Genomic DNA, 5574 nt, shown 5'->3' with positions numbered 1-5574 from the left:
GTATCGGTCCAAGGACCGAGCCCTGCGGGACCCCACTGCCCACACCCTTCCAGGTCGAAGCCGACCCATCCACCACGACTCTCTGGGTGCGACCCTCCAGCCAATTCGCCACTCACTGGACTGTGTAGCCATCCAAGTCACAGCCTCTTAACTTGTTCACCAGTATGGGGTGGGATACCATATCGAAGACCTTCCTGAAGTCTAAGTATACGACATCCACCCCTCCTCCTGTGTCCAGGCGTTTCGTAACCTGGTCATAAAAAGAGACTAGATTGGTCAGGCACGATCTGCCTGCCATGAACCCGTGCTGGTTTACCCTCAGCATAATTTGTCCTGCCGGGCTCTCGCAAATGTGAGTCTTGATAATTTTGTCAAAGTCTTTGCCAAGGGTGGAGGTGAGACTGACTGGCCTATAGTTGCCCGGGTCCTCCTTCCTCCCCTTCTTGAAAATGGGGACCACATTGGCCCTTTCCCAGTCCTCCGGGACTTGGCCCGTGCGCCATGAGCGTTCAAATATTCAACTTGAGATACTTTCAAGGGTTCCACACAATGTTAGCACTGTTAGGTGTGAAAACATGATTCACACAATAAATGCAAAGATTTCAAATAGGAATCCACAGTATTAAAAACATTCTGACCTGTTGTGAGCTTTCTGAGTTATTTGTAACAGAAAAATTGCTCTATTTTTTTTCTATAGTCAAAAACTAAGTGAAAATGAAGAGCTGGTATTTTCTGAGGGGTGCCCTGAATCTAACAAGAGATGCCTTGAGTCTAAAAGGCTGAGAACTACTGGTCTACTTAAAACATGAGTATAACAAGTTTCTCCGAAAAGAATAATTTCACAAGGCTTTCATGAAATAAAACTAGGTTTGTTTCATGAAGAATGCAGATGCCTAGACCTCTAACACTTTTGTTTCCTACAAGTAAAAAAAATCACAATATGATTCTTGAAGAGAGAGAGAGCACTAGAGAGAGAACCTGTTTGATGAAAAACACTTTCATATAGAGAAAAAGCTGGGAAGCACAAGGGAAGCTTTACAAAATGAGTTTCTAGTAGCAAAGTCATTTCAGGTGGTGATATGTTATTTCTAAGAGACTTGAGCCTTGAAGCCATGTAATGGCTGAAGTTTGGAGCTAGAACCAAAAGGTGTACTTCCTTCTTGCTTTCACACAGAAAACAGTATAATTCTGTTATGTGAAATTATGCTAACAAAGTTTTCACAGGCGGTGTGCTATTCTGATGCTATGCCCCCCAGTGCAAACAAACAAGTTTATGAATGTGTAAATGTTGTGTTCCGGTGCTTGAAACCCATCATTCCTGTATAACACTTATTAGAAGAACTAGAAAGTTCATTGATTAGAGGGAAACAGAAACTTAAAATGGAATCATCGCCTTTATGGTAAATTTCTAGATCATTTCCTTGGAGAGGTGCTGTTGCAAAGGTACACCAGCATAATCCAACCCAATATAATCATTAGGGTTGACAAGGTTTTAGTTCTGAATCAGAGATCCTTGGGGAATTTAAAGTTACATAGACATGTTTTACATAAAACATATCAATTATATTTGGAGCATACCTCAAAAATCATCTTGCTAGTATACCCCAGAATTTGTAGGCTGGCCTTTGGCATACTTGTACAATGATGGTAGACAGTTGAGTTTGGGAGTCTGACAAGAATTGTCTCCCAGGCTCTCACACAATTGCTAAGGATGGCTATGTATTAGCTACTTAAATGTTCTAGAATCCTTTATTTACTTATTAACAAGTCCTCGGCTGTCAAAGTCCTTTGGCTCTTTTCTGTTTCTTGGGAAAATTAATAGTTCATGTCAGTCAAATTATTGCTCACCTGTTCAGTTTAGAAATCTAGTATAGGCAGACAAGGCTCTTTGGGTAAATGTGATATCTTTATTAGACCAACTAAATAGTTGGAAAAATTGTTCTTTGCAAGGTTTCTGGCATAAACACCCTTCTTCAGGCATTGAAGAGAGTCTGTTGTTGGTTTGGTTGCTGGTTGTAGATTAGAAGCCAATATGCAAAAATGCAGGTCTGTGAAAATGCAAATGTATGGAAGAGTAGACAATAGGTGGGTGTGGGAAGAGGCAGAAAAGGGATGTTGACCTGGTGAAAGAGTGCAGCTAATAAACTGTAGAGAGGTTACATGGGGTTCTCAGATGGCAGGCAGGTTATAATGTGCCATAAATCCAATGTCTATATTTAATTCGTGATTTTTTATATCCAGTAGATCTATGAAGTGAAGTTCGTTGGCTTGTCTATGAAAGGTGTTTTGTAAATTCCCTTTGAGGATTAAAACAGAGAGATTGGAGAGAGAGAGTGGTTTTCTTGTGAGAAATGTGCCCCTGCAGGCAATTGGATAGTTTTGTTTTTGGTAGATTTTCGGTGTGTGTTCATTCTGGTATGCAGTTGTTTTGTTTCTCCTACATATTTTCCATCAGGGCATTTGGTGCACTGGATGATATATATTACATTTTGGGAGATACAGGTGTAAGATCCAGGAATGGTGATGATTCTGTTATGGGCTTCTAATCTATCCAGAAGAGCACCCAAACCAACAGCAGACTCTCTCCAATGCCTGAAGAAGGGTGTTTGTGCCCAAAAGCTTGCAAAGAATGATTTTTCTAACTATTCTAACTAATTTAGTTAGCCTAATAAATGATACCACTTTTACCCAAAGAACCTTGTCTGCCTATGTCCTTAGACCATCATGGCTACAACCAACAACCCTGAAACCCAGAATGTGCAATTCCCTAATGCCTACTTTTTTAAGCATTATTGAATCTGAAGTTACTTCCAAAAAGCTAGATTTGGTCTCATTTCCCTTCTTGACTTGCTGTTGTCTGGGTTAAGCTGGGTGTTCTTTTTTAATCTGACATTTTCTAATTCATTTTAGGACTGCTTCTATACCACCTGTAAAATGCCTGCTAGCCAGCTTTCACAGCAAGCTGTAACTTCTGTATTCAGTAAAGAAATCTTCAGCATCTCTGGTCATCAAAATCTTTATTCATTCAAAATGCTTCTCCTTTAAAATCTCATCCCATTTGTAAATAGTATGGTAATTCATTGTTAATATTAAATAATGTATCATAATACTTATTTGGCACCTGTTTGTGCACCGCATCCAAAGAACGTCTTTGCAAAGTTGGGCAGGTGTCATTATCTATATTTTACAGAAGAGGGAAGTGAGGCACAGGAAAATTCAGTGACTTGTCTAGCAAGTCACTGAAACAAAGTTAGGAAATCCATGGTAAAACCAGGAATAGGACAGAGAACCCCAATTTTAGTCCTATGCGCTTCTAAATTATCGTAAACTGATTAAACCAGGTAACCTGGCTTTGGTCTAAAAGAATCCATATTTCTGGAGTGGATTAATTTCTCACTGGAAGAGAAATGGGTAGATACAGACCAATAATATGCCTCCTAGTCTATAAAAATGAACAAACAAAACAAAACACAAACCCAGAATCAACATATGCCCGTGTAGAACTCTTTCACTTTCAGAACTCTAGCTAAATTAGACAAATAGAATGCACAGAATCTCAAGCTGCCACAGCTAAACTTCTTCTCCTACTTGTGTTAGCTTGTTTAAAGGTAGCTTAGTTCCATCTTGCTGTCTCCAATATGGACATATCCTCAGCACACTGCAAGATGCTATCAGTTATTTGCATGTCTAAATGACCTTCAGTACATCTGAACATTTGCACCCATTAAATATGGGTGTAAAAACATTACACCCATAATTAATTATTTGCACTTACAAAAATACAGGCATATAAATGAAAGGACTTTTAAGACCAGGCTAAAAATTATGGTTAAAACTTGTATCAGGAAGCAGCTGATCTGAGTACCTGCCAGTGTTCCTGCATTAAATGTAATGGTAGGAGCTAAATTGATTTCCCTCCACTCCCTTCTAAACTCATGTTTGAAACTCACTTCAGTAAAATATCTTCACTGCTTTACCACACTTGTGAATATACTACATTGAGCTTTGCACTAATTCAAGATTGCTGGATGTTGAAGCTCATTCGGAGGCTGAAACGGCAAAACCAGCAGTAGCTCTGTGCCACTTTATCTTTTCTGTTATCTCTCTTTTCATTTTTTTATTTATCTCTGTTCATTCTGAGAAGCAGCACAGAGCAGAGAGTCAGGTTGCCTGGGATCTGATTCATCCTCTGATACTGTCTCCCTGGCTAATCTTGGAACTCTTTGTGACTCATTTTCTCTATCTGCATAATGGGAACAATGATCATTCCCCTTCACACAGGAAAGGAGGAGACAAAGGTTAACACCCCGTCTAGGCAAGGGAATCCTAGAACCTATTTTTGCACTCCTCAAGCAAGTGCCCTAACTATTAGGCTCTTGGCTTTTTGGCTAAGAGAGCCCAAGAACCTTCCTCCAATTTTTGTTACTTACAAGGGGGTATGTGCCTTCCTGGGGCTGAATAAATGCAGCCATTCTAAATGCTAGTTATTTATCTAAAGGATTTGAGCCCAGGTGATTCTTTAGCATGCATGTCTCTTGTGGCAAAGATACTTTGAAGTGGCAAAGAAACTTAGAAATCACATAATGATATGAAGTAGTCGAATGCTGGTTTCAGGATAAAGAGGAAGTTTGACAATGTGTCAGTCCTAAAGGACTATTGCTAAGACCTGAACTAAAGCATCAGGATCTGACGAGACCTCTTATTCAGTGAGGAGAAATACAATATGTAGTTGTAACACTGCCCTTAACCATCTAGTCTGAAGTCAGGCAGAAGGTAGGCTAGATTTGCACCTTATAGACTAACTAAATCATATATACACATTTATTATACCTTTACAGGTTTCCCTCGATTTATACTGTATGTGCGTTCCTGGAAAATGGCACGTAACTCAAATTTGCATGAAGGGAACCCACTTTACAATGTAACAAATAGGGATACGTTCCACGACATTAACTGTACTAACCTCCAGACCCATTTCTACCACTTTTACAAGACAATTTTGGCACTCACCAATAGCAGACAGTACACATAAGCACAAGGCACTATCATAATGGGGATGGCAACTACAAAAATATGTCGCAGACAACGAGTGAGGAGCACAGATCCACGCAGGAGACTATATTTTGGTGCGTGTCACTCCCACAATGCACCACACCAATCACATGAGAGTGAATTTACCTTGCATATAATGAATTTTTGGTATAAAAAAAGGTCATCACAGAAGAGTGAATACAGAACCTGCAAAAAGTGAGGGAAACCTGTATATGATTTAGTTAGTCTATAATACTTAGTCTATGATATATCATAGACTATTATAGACTAACTAAATCATATAGATGTATTTATATATATAATTTAGTATGCATAGTATGTATAGCACAAGCTTTTGTGAGCTCAATCTCACTTACCCATCTACTCATAAGTAGAGCTGTCAATTTAGAGGATATTTTAAAAATGACAATTGTACTTAATTACTTTGTGTAGCTGTAATATAATGAATTAGAGTTCACTGCTTGTTAGAATAGGACCATGCACAGCATTACTATTTCTTTACAAATCTGTTACACATTCCTG

This window comes from Alligator sinensis, unplaced genomic scaffold (genome assembly GCF_000455745.1).
Source record: "Alligator sinensis unplaced genomic scaffold, ASM45574v1 scaffold134_1, whole genome shotgun sequence".
Lineage (NCBI taxonomy): Eukaryota > Metazoa > Chordata > Crocodylia > Alligatoridae > Alligator > Alligator sinensis.
This window is presented reverse-complemented; position numbering follows the sequence as displayed.